The sequence below is a fragment of the Saccopteryx bilineata genome, chromosome 2, assembly GCF_036850765.1.
Source record: "Saccopteryx bilineata isolate mSacBil1 chromosome 2, mSacBil1_pri_phased_curated, whole genome shotgun sequence".
In the NCBI taxonomy this organism is placed as follows: domain Eukaryota; kingdom Metazoa; phylum Chordata; class Mammalia; order Chiroptera; family Emballonuridae; genus Saccopteryx; species Saccopteryx bilineata.
The window spans coordinates 366,496,316-366,510,193 of record NC_089491.1 but is presented as its reverse complement, the minus strand read 5'-3'; the positions used below and the strand labels follow the sequence as shown (position 1 = coordinate 366,510,193).

Genomic DNA, 13,878 nt, shown 5'->3' with positions numbered 1-13,878 from the left:
TCAGAGAGAGGGACAGATAGGGACAGACAGACAGGAAGGGAGAGAGATGAGAAACATCAATTCTTGTTGTGGCTCCTTAGTTGTTCATTGATTGATTTCTCATATGTGCCTTGACCAGGGGGCTACAGCAGACCAAGTGACCCCTTGCTTGAGCCAGCAATCTTGGGCTCAAGCTGGTGAGCCTTGCTCAAACCAGATGAGCCTGCGCTCAAGCTAGCGACCTCAGGGTCTCGAACCTGGGTCCTCCACATCCCAGTTCGATGCCTCCATCCACTGCGCCACTGCCTGGTCAGGCTAGAGATTATATTTTTAACCAATACATCATTTGCACTTGATCCTGGAAGTTATGAGTAGTCACTGAACGACTTCAAGTTGTAGAATGACTTAAGATTTGTATTTTTTTAAAAAGCAGACTTATGCATGAGCAGGCTGATACTGGCTCCCAAAGACATATCCATGTTCTAATCACCAGAGCCAGTGAACGTTACTTATTTGGAGAAAACGTCTTTGTAGATGTAATTAAATTAAGGTTATTGCAAATAGGAGATTCTCCTGGATTATCCAGGTGGGCCCTAAATGCCACCACAAGTGTGCTTGTAAGAGAAAGGCAGAGGGAGGTTTGACACACACAGAAGGCGATGGAGGGAGAGATTGGAGGGATGCAGCCACCAGAGACTGAAAGAGGGAGAGATTGGAGGAATGTGGCCTTTATAACATCTTTGGTTCAGGGTTTTGGCATCCAGAACTGTGAGAGAATAAATTTCTGTTGTTTTAAGCCACCAAGTATGTGGCAATTTGTTACCGCAGCCACAAGAAATTAATACAATATGGTTTTTTAAAAAATCAAAGAGCAGATACATTTCAAATGAAAAGGTAAAATAAACAACATGCTTATGCTGCTATTTTATTTTTAATTTATTGTGCTTAGACATTACCTATTGACCTTTGATTCTAAAGGATGATGCTTTATTTAGCTGCCTTTGGTCACTCCCTTCCTCCCAATTATTTTTTTTTTTTAATTACCTGTGGTTTACTATCAGTTACTTTATTTTTAAAACAATCACTGTCCTAAATATAGCAAACTTCACAAATACTCATCTAACACCTTGCTGTCACTGGCCATCAGAAAGCACAGCGGCGTGTGTACTGATGGTCCACCGTGAACTGAAGCTGGGCGGTCGCGGAAAGCCCTGTGCGTTCATCAGCTCAGGATCCGCGGCGGAGTAAGTCCAGTGATCTCAGGAAGGATGAAGCCCTCAGCCCTAACAACAGCCTTGAGCACAATGCATTGCAAGTAAAGCCCCAGAAGGCAACAATAATAAGCAATGGCGCACAACCTCCGTATCATGTTTCCTGATTAAGCCTTCAACAAGGCCTAGGCCTCCAGTTGTGGTGAATCACAGCAAGTCACATTTGCTGAAAGCAGTGCATGAAAACAGTCATTGCACTTGCACGTTAATTACTATCCTTCCTTATTGTGGAAGATGATTCTGCTCCCGGGTTCAGCTGGACAAGTCAAGAATGCTGCTTTTGTTCAAACCACAAGAAAGCAACTGCGTTTCATATTAGCCGGTAGAAGTAGTCGGAACCCCTTGTACATCTGCCAGATGGAGTTTTTGCATGGAAGAATTCCCGTTCTCCGTCAGACGGAAGCCTATCCAGATTAGAGTCGCTCTCTGTTTTCCTCTTATCCTCAGGAAGTTCCTCTAACTCCCCATAGAGCTCAAATTCAGGTGGGCTCATTTCTCCTGCATTCCCCAGACATGTTCCATCTGTGCAATGGAACATTCATTTCCTAATGCTTGAAGTTTTCCAGAGTGGAAATCATTCGAAAGGCTGAGAAGCCCCCTCTCCGTCTCCTGACCCCTTGAGACATCCGTGAGAAGGGAATGCCGAATTGGGCTTGACTGAGCGCCTTTCCCTTCTCCACCCTGAGATTTCATCTCTTCTCTCATCCCTCTTTTTAACTGTGGTCGCTGTGAACCTGACTGAAACCCTGTGCTTTTACTACCTGGAATGGCAGTTCTTTTTCGGAGGGCACCAATCTGAGTAGCGTGGGCACTAAAAGACTGAGGACTTCTCTTCACTTTCCACTGCTCCATTGTTTTAAATTCCTATGGCACCAGGCCAGCTTCCTATGACCTGACAAAGGAGGGGACTGGGTCCTCTCTCTCAGCCTGCAGTGCTCCTGGGGCCTCCAAGGCCTCCTTCGTAGCATCAGCAGTCTGAGCCAGAGTCACAGAGTCCCGTTCTGGACCCCATGCTGCCACTGCGCCCTTTGTTTACCTACTATCTGTTACTTTTACCATCAGATCTAAGGTGCCATCTATTTTTAAATGCATCATTATTTTATAGTCCACTCAGGAAAACAACACTGCCAATTATACTTTCAAGGTATCATCAAGAGTAGGGAAGATCCCAGTTTCAAAGGTACTAAAGACCGGTGAGGAAGGGAAACGTGAACGTTAGCATCAGTGAAATTTAAAAAAGAATTCATGCCCCATCAACTTCAGATGCCATCTCTAAACTCACTGCTGAGTGGCCTAAGGATCTGTGCCCCTGCTTGAACTTCCGACAACTATAGCTTTACTTTTTTACATTGTTAATATGTATTTACTTTGTTTTATAATTTTTTTACATTGTTTTATACTTTGATGATTAACCCTAAATCAGAAAACAATAACTAGCATTTATGCTACCATAATTTTATAAACTTTGGTTCCTTCAGAGCCAACAGTATATGAGGATTATGTTTTCTTCTCTGTGACTTCACTGTTTTCTCTGTGGACCCGCTTGAGGACCATAAGATCTCTGTTACAAAGTCTCAGCTCTTCCATTACGGCACAAAAGCAGCCATAGACGATATGTAAATAAATACAGTAGCTGTGGCTGTGTTCCAATAAAACTTTATTTACAAAATCAGACAGTAAGCCAGATCTGGCCCATGGGCCTTGGTTTTCCATCCCCTGATCTGGAAGAATAAATTCTGACCCTTATATCTTGGAATACAGTCAAGATTTTAATTTGAATGGTTTTGAATAACCTACATTAAAATAACTGTGACATACCTGGGTCACAGGAGATCATTTAAACACTTGAACATCTAAAATTCTGGAGATGTGGTTGCTACAAAATATCTTAGGACCCAAGGAGGAAACAAGCCTGCTGGAGTCGCACTTGGGTGCGTTGCTCCACTCCACGCGTCAATCAAGTAAGAGAGCTGAGAACTGTCTTTCATCTAACCGCACATTGCTGGGTCAAAGGTGGCCTTTCAACTCCCAAAATAGAATTCTTCCCAACCTCCACTTCCTGCTGACAAGAAGTGTGACCCTTTCGATTTCTAACTGGTGAAAGGATGCAATTCATGGGACTTTTCTTCAAATCACCAAAATGAAATCCTGGGTAATGAAGCTTAAAGGAGTCAGTAACAATTGTTGGAATAGTGCCCGTGTCTAAGGGCGTCAAGTGGAAAATTCTGCAGATCAGACCCAGGTCAGATTCCAAGAAACAATTCAAACTTTAAAATGAAATATATACTGCCTAATATTTTCTTATTCATACTGTCATTTTCTTCCCAACTCAAATGTAACTCTTAGAAGAATAATTCTAATGTAATTCTAATAAGTTGGCATTTCCTTCAGAATTATCCATTTGAAAATCTAGGAAATGAAGCCAGCATATAAAGATTCATCGCTCATTCAGCCCAAACAGCCATCTTTATGGTTCATTTTAATATCTAAACTAATAAGAACCCACTCACTTTATGCAGCTGTAATAATAAAAGTCCCTTTAGAGTTTTAAAGGACCTGACACAGTAGGATCTTCTCTTGTTTACCCTCATCCAGATATGACTGGTGATTTCTTACCAGCTTCCTTTCTTCCAGGCCTAGAAAATAACAGAATCAGAGTCTGTCACCTGGGAGACCCATCACTCTTCTCTGCTTCCCTCTCTCACTATGTTCTCCTCATGACTTTGAGTACAGACACTGTCCTTGGGAATAGCGTTAAACATGAGAAAGAAACTTGCCCTTCACCCTCAAGTTGCTAGAGTCTTGTTTCTGCAGGGAAAACCCTCTGAGGTCCTCAGAGATACTAGTTACTGGGTTTTATGTAAATACATATTATATAAGTGCAAGGTATTGTTTCTCTTTGACAAGATTGAAATCTTTGTTTCAAAAAGTATGTTTTTAAATTATTTACTTATTATTTTAATACGTTTTGCAACAAATGATATCTATATGCTGCATCATAAAGTGAAAAATTAATCAATGATTATACTTAAATGAGCAAAAGATGCTGTGTTTTCTATCTTCTGCTTCAAAGTGACATTTTTGTGTAAGCCAGAAGTGTAGTCTCATTTTCCCAAACGTATACCATTGTCTTCTAACATTGCTGATGCATTAAACGCCACATTTAATTAAGACGGAGAAAGAACCTTTAATGGAAATAACATGCCCAATTCAGCAGGAAACCCCCTTCTGTGTAAAATTCTCAGGCACGCACTAAATGTCTCCTGTCCCTTTGCAAAGACGAATGCATCACAAATGGCCACCGGATACAGCTGTGTGGGCTTAGCCAAATGATTTTCATTTTTCTGGAGAACCGAACGTCTGTGTGCTAACTTTCCATGCGTGCTCTGACCGCCGTTGGGCACAGGGGTTGGCGAGGATGACACCTGCTGTGCCCTGTTGACGGAAGCACAGCAGCTGGGGGTTTGGAGAGTTAACTGGGTTTTATTCACTCAATCCCATTTCTTCTTGTGGTGCTCCAGCTGGTTGGACAATACCAACACATATGCCCACATCCACGGAGGGGTAGAGAGGAGAGAAAGGAGGGAGGATTTAGTTAGGAATGAAAACGCATCCCAGAGATGAGGAGATAATATTAGCCCTAGCATTTGTCCGTGGACCAGCAGCAGAAACTTCTTCCGCCTCTTCAGCTGTTTCACCCTTTGTAACCGATTATTACAAGACTCACTGATCCGCTTCTATGTATCATACCAGTTAAGGATTTAAACTCTCCATACACAGCAGTCCTCCCTGAGAAATAGACTCTTCACTGTTTGCGTAGGCCCTCACATTCCTTTGCCCAGGAATGGTCTTCTTTTTAAAAAAAAATAATAAATTAATTAATTTAAAAAATATATATATATATAGGTTTTCTTTTCTGCTTATGAAAATAATTATTGTGTGCTCATGGGGAAATTTTGAGGAATGTAGAAGTGTCTAAAGAAAAGAATTCAAATCACCTAGAATTTTCTCATGCAGAAGTAACCGCTGCTCCTAGTTTAGTGTCTATGGCATTGTGCTGGAGAGCTAGTTTCATAACTTGATTTTCTCATCCACTCTACTGTGCGTGATCGCCCATAAACACAGAACGTTATGTGGTCATTTAAAAATTATGTTGGTTGGACATTTTGGTAGTTTTCAGGGTTTTTTATTGTAATTTGTGCTGTAATGAGCATCCGGTACTAAATATTTTTTCAGGCATTTCAGAGTATTTCCTTAGACTAAACTTGGACTAGGGAAGGGGTGAAGAGGGAAGAGTGGTTTAGCAAACAGAGGAGCAATTCTGAGAGCCAGGTGGTGCCCAGGAAGCACATGAAGGAACGGAAACAGCGCGTGGGGCTGGAGCCGAGGAGCTTGGAGGGCGGGAGCAGTGGAGCAGAGGCGGGGGGGGGGGGGGGGGGGGGGGCAGGTCAGAGATGCCAGAAAGAATCCAGACTCTTTCCTGGGGCCCGCGAGGAACCTAGAGGAGGGTTTCAAGCAGATCCATTTTACTAAGATCATTCTGGGTGCGGCTTGAAGAGTGGGGGGGGGGGGGGCAGGGAGACCAGAGAGGAAGCTGTCACAGTGATGGAGGGAAGATACGCTGAGAGCCTGAGTCGTGAGGCAGCGATAGGACAGAGGGGGAGAGTGTGGATGTGGAGAGATTTAGCAGGTATAGTCTCCAGGACTTCCTGCTGGATCGCGGCAAGTTGAGAGAGAGAGAAGGTAGATTCAGGGAGGATCTGCAGGCTTCGGGCTTGAGCAGTGGGTGGATGGTTGGACAGTAAACCAGACTGCCTCCCAACTAAGGGGAGAGGTCCAAGAGTCATCTGGATCTGAGGTTTGGGGTTCCAGTGGACTAGAGACATGGATTTGGGAGTTAATCAGCATATGGAAATCACCTGAAGTCCTGAAGGTAGAGGGCAGAGGAAGGGACAAGAAGAATGGTTAACAAGCAGGCAGAGAAGAACAGGCTGTTCCAGGGAAGCCTCGTGAGAGAGTGTTCTAAGGCTACCCTGTCAGGTGCCACAGGGTGGTCAAGGAACAAGAACTGAAGAAGAAAAAAAAAGAAAGAAAAGAAAAAAGAAAACATCCACTGTGGACTGAATTCAGTGACGTGGAAAACCCAGGGAAGCAAGGTGCAGTCATGAAGTCTGGCTTCTTAAAGAAGATAGCGCTCATTCATTTTGTAACCACCAAGCAAAATAACCGCAGTGTAGATAAAACTAAATGGAATTGTTTACACCCAGTCATGGGAGTGGAGGGCCTCCGCCCTACTGGGGGAAAATGGGCGTGCCATATCTCTGCACACTTCCAGGGGTCCCCAAACTTTTTACACAGGGGGCCAGTTCACTGTCCCTCAGACCGCTGGAGGGCCGCCACATACAGTGCTCCTCTCACTGACCGCCATTGAAAGAGGTGCCCCTTCCGGAAGTACAGTGGGGGGGGGGCGGATAAATGGCCTCAGGGGGCCGCATGCGGACCGCGGGGCCATAGTTTGGGGATGCCTGCTAAGACCAATGTCAAATTTTCGATGAGACTGTCTACCTAATACTGGTTTTCATCTACTTTTAATCTTCCCCCATGTATGCTCCTTAGATTAATCCAGATACACCACATCTGGGAGCCTCTTGAAAGGCCAGGGTCATCGTAAGATGTTGGTGCTACACTGTTTCATCTGTTGCAATCTCTTAATTTCTGAACTCAGTGTCATTGTAGCAGAGATAAACTTGCATAGAGGCTCAAAGAAGACAGATCATATCTGGTTGGAAGATAAGAAAAAGATGGAGATCAGAGAAGAATTCACGGAAGAGTGTTTTGTTTTTTAATGTTTATTTTACTGACTTTATAGAGAGAGGGGAAGGAAGAAGAGAGAGACAGAAACATCAGTCTGTTCCTGCATGTGCCCAGACAGGGGATCGAACCCTTAACCTCTGTGCTTCAGGACAATGCTCTAATCCACCGAGCTATCTGGCCAGGGCCTTGAGAGTGTTTGTATCCTGTAGGAGCCCCGTGGCTGAGGTACCACTCCACAGCAGCTTGGTCATGTGGTTTGCAGCCAGATAATGACACAGCCATTAAGATGGAGTTTATGCTTCAAGTGCAGTGACCTCTAAGATAGTACCATTTTGCAATTCCTGGTACTGTTGTTGAGAGATTACTTTTTCCTGTTCAGTGAGCAGACTATTATTAATATCAACTGGTACTTCAGACTTGAGAAGCTTATATGTTGTCCCTTCACATTTCAGCGTTATTGTCTGTGTATATTTTGAACTCACCTCCCGTGTTGATCATGCCCGTCAGGTGGGGGGGTAATCTAGCCAGCCCTTGGCTGAATCCTTCTCCTGGTCCTCATCATTACATGCACACAAGTCCTTTTCGCTTGATTAATACAGAAGGTTGTTCATGCTAAGGCAGGTTCAGAAAGTTGAGGATTAATATTTCTAAATGCTGAGCTGTAGGGTCATTTTGCAGCTACATTCCTATTTGCCCTCATCAAGGTTATTTAGCATTCATTGCAGAGTAAGCTCGCTATACAATCAGAACTCTTTCAGATGAAGTGACCAGTTTAAACCCAAAATTGAATGTCCTGGAAGGAACTGACAGGTGTAGGACCCTGGAGACTTAAGCACTAGAACCAAGGACTTGCTCGTAATCGAGAGCCATCTTCTTCCCCCAGCCCGGCTTTCTCCGCTGCCCCCATCACTGTGTGGTGGCCTCGCTGTCCTACAGTAGGCTTCCCACACAGGGAAAGCCATGGCCACGGCCACTCCTGGCTTGCATTATGCCACATGGCCACCCGAAGGAAAGAGGAAACCTTTTGTACTTCAAAGTATTGAATCCCAAGGAAAGCCTCTGTTTAACACACAGGCCCTCCATCCAGGCTAAAGCCCCAAGGCCAGAGAATAGGGTCCAGATGCCGTGCCCATCCCTAAGGCTGAGGCGTGTGGGCCTGTGCCGGCAGCACTGCCTGCAGTTGGAGTGGGACTGGATCAGTTCTCCACAGGGCATGAAGGCGGAGTACTAAAGGAGGGGGCAGGTCCAAACCAATATAGACTATACTCAGTGTCAGGATGTTCTTTTCTCTTGAATGGTATCTTTCACTGTTGGCCCAGAGTATCCTGATGAATCACAACGAATTATATTCTTGGAATTGGACTAAAAAACAGGCTGTGTTTTTTCTACACCTCATCGGTGTGATAATTTTATATTTCCTTATGCTTTACATTATATTATTTTTTGGTGATATAATTATTAGAGTTTTTAATAGTTCTTTCACACAATCTCATTTAATTCTTACCATAATCTGAGCCATATTTTACTGTATTCAGCCTATTGTACAGGTGAACAAAAGGGCACAGTTCTGTGACTTACGTAAGACCACGGAAATGGTATCATTGGAAGCATGAGGAACGCAGATCTCTGTTCCTTTGCTGGTTCTTCTGGGTGTTGATGCCTTGGAGATCTGTCACCTATGTTTTGGTTTTGGTTTGGGACATTGTATTTATCCTTCTCCCTGGAGAACCGAGGCTGTGCCGTCCGCCTGGACTGCCGAGCCCCGGGGAACTCCCTCCAGTGCCGTAGATACTGTGAATGTGCAGTAAGTGATGCTGACTGGTCAGGAACCGAGGGTTTAAAGTGCTATTGTCCGCGTTGGATACAGCAGGCGCCTTTGAAGTTGTGCAGCGGGCGTACAGTGCGGAGACTGTGTGGTCCCGTGTTTGTTTACACGTTGGAAGTCAGCACAGCGCCCCCTGCACAGTGAGGGGCCTTGTCCCTGGAGAGCCTCCTGGAATGCCGCCCAGGCTGTGAAGCGTGTTTGTCTCTCTCACTTTCGGGACTTCTCACCTCCTGTGTCCCTTCTCCGGCCCCCATCTAGAGATCATAGAAACACGTTAGTGTCCTAAGCCTGAAGCCATTCTGTAAGCAGGAGGCACCTACCCTGCCCACAAATGCCCAGGGACCCAAAGATCCCGTCCACCCAAAAGGCAGCCCCCCAGCACCCTGTCCCGGCCACATCCACGTGGCACGCCCAGCAGTTCAGCACCCCTGCAGTCCTCTTTTCAAATATTATATACTTGTGTTCCTAGGAAGGAGTTTTAAGATGGAACAGGAAGAGTTAACATTCTCGGCCCTTGCTCAGGGAGCAACTTCTTTGAGCTACGAAGCAGATCCGTCTTCCCCTTTCCTGGTTCTGGTGGATGTTCTCCTTTCCCCTCGGCCCCGGCTGCTTGGCCCCTCAAAGGGACTCCTCACCGCCTTCTACTTCCCATGCCTGTCTCCACTGTACATCTGCGATGCCTTCTGGGACCCTCCCTGACTAAGCTGGAGGAGCTTGTTTCCTGGTTCATTATTATTATTATTGATTTCTTTAGAGAGAGAGGAAGGGAGAGAAAGAAACATTGATTTGTTGTTCCACTTATTTATGCATTTATTGGTTGATTCTTGTGTGTGCCCTGAGTGGGGATCGAACCTGCAACCTTGGTGTATTGGGACAGCAACCCAACCAGCTGAGCTACCTAGACAGGGCTTGTTTCATGGTTCTTTTTCTCAATTCACCAATTTACCATGAGTTACTCTCAGAGATGACCCAACACTGCAAAGCTAGATAAGAGTAGTTGCCAATTCAAATCCGGGAAAGGGTGTGTGTGTGTGTGTGTGTGTGTGTGTGTGTCAGGATTTTATATTGACTCTACCTTTTGAATATAGTAATATGAAATATTTGTTCTTCTCTCTCATTAGTCCCACCATATAATGCTTCTTGGAACCGAGTCTCATCAGGTCCATAGAAGTCTCATCAACCTATCTGTGTTTGTTTCCCATTGTTGCTATAACAAATTACCATAAACTTGGTGGCTTATACAACAGAAATTTTTCTCATAGTTCTAATGACCAGCACTCCCAAGACAGTATCACTGATTTAATTTTGGCCCCAAATCAAAGTGTTGGTGTGATTGTGCTTCCTCTGGTGGCTCTAGGGGAGAATCTGCTGTGTTGTCTCCTCGAGTTTCCGAGGGCTACCAGCAGTCTTTGGCTTGTGACCGCATCACTCCAATCTCTGCCTCTGTGATCACATTGCCTTCTCTTCTGTGTCAGTCTCCTCAGCCTCTCTCTTATAAGGACCCTGTGATTGCATTTGTGGTTCACTTGGATAATCCAGGATAAGCTCTCCGTTGCAAGAGCCTTATACAATCACATCTACAATTTCCTTTTTTGTTGTTGTTGTTGTATAAAGTAACATTCACAGGTTCCAGGAATTAGGACACGGATATCTTTGTGGAGCCTTATTCAGCCTACAACACTACCCCACCCCATAACTCTCACACACATTCTGCGCCAGGTTTAGTTCCTCTCCCTGTCAACTTCCTGAATCTGAGGAGACCAGTACTCTAGTTGGGCTTTCTGTCTTCTTCCTTTCTGCCACCTGCTGTGTAATAGGGTCCTTGGTGTCTTACCACCAGCTCTCCAAAGGGCAGAGTAGGTTAGACTATTTTTTTTTTCTTAAGTTGGAAACGGGGAGGCAGTCAGACAGACTCCCGCATGCGCCCAACCGGGATCCACCCGGCACGCCCACCAGGGGGCGATGATCTGCCCATCTGGGGCATCGCTCTGCCACAATCAGAGCCATTCTAGTGCCTGAGGCAGAAGCCATAGAGTCATCCTCAGTGCCTGGGCCAACTTTGCTCCAATGGAGTCTTGGCTGCGGGAGAGAAAGAGAGAGACAGAGAGGAAGAAGAGGGGGAGAGGTGGAGAAGCAGATGGCACTTCTCCTTTGTGCCCTGGCCGGGAATTGAACCCAGGACTCCCGCACGCCAGTCCGGCGCTCTACCACTGAGCCAGCCGGCCAGGGCCTAGACTCTTTTATCAGCTTGCCTTCTTTTGCAAATCATTGGTCCGGTGGGACAAAAGAGGTACAAGCCTTAGACAGGGTGGACCTCAAACACACCACTTCTGCTACCATAAGAATCAAGCTGTTTGGGTTTTGTTTAGCTTTGACTGGTGCAGAAACTGTCCTGCCTGGGCCTTTCTGTCAGGATATCTCTACTCTGTAAAATCCATGAGGGCAGAAAGCAGATCTTTGGCTTATTTATAGTCCACTGTGCCTAGCGGTGTCTTGATAGACTAGACACACGTTGACCAATCATCTCTGTGCACACACCTCTCAGACAGCCACGTGGACCCCTCCCTTCTGTGGTTAGCTGCCACCAGGCAAGGCATCTCACCAGCATCCAGGGTGGATTTGACAGCACCAGGCACAGCTTCAGATGCCATTGGTGGCATTCTGAAGTGCCCTGTTTAGATGTAGACCTAGTTCCTGTGGCTTTTTTTTTAAAGCAGAGAGTTGAATTCTGTGCCAAATACGGCATTGCAGTTATAAGAGGCATGTGTCATTATCCTACACACCATGTATGCCACTGCTTAAAATACCACTTGCTGGTGAGGGCTGGGGAAAGACACCCATTGTGAGAAGTATGAAAAGTGGTCTTATGAGAGGAGCTATGGAGAACCAGCAGCGGTGCTTTATGTGACAGCGATAATTGCTGCTCTCAGCATTAGTGCCTAACTGCTCAGAGCAGAAGGTCAAGGGTGGGGTGAAGGGACATTAGTGGAAACTACACATAACTGAAAATTCCCTCTCAACTATAAGAAAAATTCTCTTGAAAGGAAATGAAAAACAGTTCCAGATAGTCAATGGAAGTTTTTCTTGCTGTTTCCTTGTCAAGAATATGCCTTAAAAATAGGAATTCAAACTTACCAGCCCACCAAAAAAAAAAAAAAGAAGAAATAAAAAAGGCTTCATGAGGGACCAGGATACAGATGAACAGTCTCTGGTTCTTTTCCGTTATCTGGCCAGAATTTTCACTTGTCATTTATGTATTTATCTTAGATACAGATACCACCTGGGAGTCTGTAATGTCACCTTTTCCTACCTATAGGCACAATTGAAGATCTTTGCAAACTCAGAAGTAATAGATTTAACTTGGATATTGTAATAAGGCCCTGGCTAGTTGGCTCAGTGGTAGAGTGTCGGTCCAGCGTGTAAAGTCCCAGGTTTAATTCCCAGTCAGGGCACACAGGAGAAGCAACCATCTACTTCTCTACCTCTCACCCTCTCACTTTTCTCTCTCTCTCTCTCTCTCTCTCTCTCTCTCTCTGTCTCTTTCTCTCCTCCCACAGCTATGGCTCAATTGGAGCAAGTTGGCCTGGGTGCTGAGGATGGCTCCATGGCCTCGCCTCAAGTGCTAAAAATAGCTTGGTTGCCGAGCAACAGAGCAGTGGCCCCAGATGGGCAAAGCATCGCCCCCTAGTGGGCTTGCCAGATAGATTCTGTCAGGGTGCATGCAGGAGTCTGTCTCTGCCTCCCTGCCTCTCAGTTTAAAAAAATGGAAAAAAATATTGTGATAAAGTAGAAGGTTTGGAGAGGTGCTTTGTGGACCAGAGTTTGATACAGTCTGAAAACTATATAGGGGGCAAAAAAAAATGTGGAGAGTTCTTGATGAGTTTGGAATATTATTCAACAAATATTTACAGAGCACCTACTAGGTGTTGGGCCAGACCCTGAGCTAGGAAATGGGGATACAACAGTGAACAAGACCCCGACCCCACCCAGGAGTTGACAGTCTAGTGGGGAACTGGGTAAGTAAAGTGGAAATTACAATCCAATGTGCTAGCAGATTAAAGGGACAGTTAACCTGCCTTGCATAATCAGGAAGGGCTCCCAAAAGGGATGTTGATGTTGAGAATCAAGTGACAAACAGCAGTTGGTCTAGAGAAGGGACCAAGAGTCTAACAGCTGGGAACAGCATGTGCAACAGGCCTGAAGGCTACAGCGTCGTGGGAGACAGGTACCTGTGGGTAAACCGAGAGACTAACAGCAGAATGCCAGAGACAGGCAGGTGAGCATGTGGAGAAGAGAAAAGATGGCAAGAGAGCAGGAGGAAGCATGGGTCCTGTCCAGTTTCCCCCCCAGCTGAGTAACCCACCTCCTGTATATTGGAGCTGTTGTCACTGAAGCTGGGTTCCCAGCAGGCCAGCAAGCTGCCTCATCCTCTCTGCTTTTTTCCCCAGGAGACAGAGGTCCCCGTACTTACATTGGAAAACTAGGGGGAGGGCCTTCTGGAAGGTTTCAGGACCAGAGCCCACCCACCACACTACCTCAGAGAGTTCTGATGCCAGACCTTGACGATTCCAGGGCTGGGAAGTGTGGGTCCGAAAGTTGAAATCTTCCATTCTAGCAAGGTTCTGGCTTGTACCCCCAACCTGGAACAGGCCATCAGATGCACAGCTCTGATGTTACACCTTAGATTCCAGAGGGGGGGGAAAAAGGAATTTTAGAAATTACCTGACAAGAAATGTCATGTGATACTGATTAGAAATCAAACCATAGCAGCTGCTTCCCACAGCTGCATACCATGTGGTGACTGCATTTGAACCAGTTGAAGTAAATGAATCTAAAAATACCCAGGAATGTGAAACTCTCCAGGACCTGGGTCTCTACATGAGACAGACACACGGTGGGGGGAGGGGGGGTTGGTCATCCGGCCATTGGATCAGTGATCAGACGAGTGTCACCTGAGGGGCTGAAGAAATAACAACCCGAGCCTGCAGT

At 45.6% G+C, this 13,878-nt stretch overlaps 1 protein-coding gene and 1 pseudogene across 1 annotated transcript in view; one reads left to right on the top strand and one right to left on the bottom strand.

Moving 5' to 3' along the window:
• Window positions 1-13,878, top strand: part of MYO1D (myosin ID) — a 366,899-nt gene that overhangs the window by 318,727 nt on the left and 34,294 nt on the right. The gene's annotated exons all lie outside the window — the stretch shown is intronic.
• On the bottom strand, window positions 1,566-2,160 carry LOC136324932 (coiled-coil domain-containing protein 28A pseudogene; annotated as a pseudogene).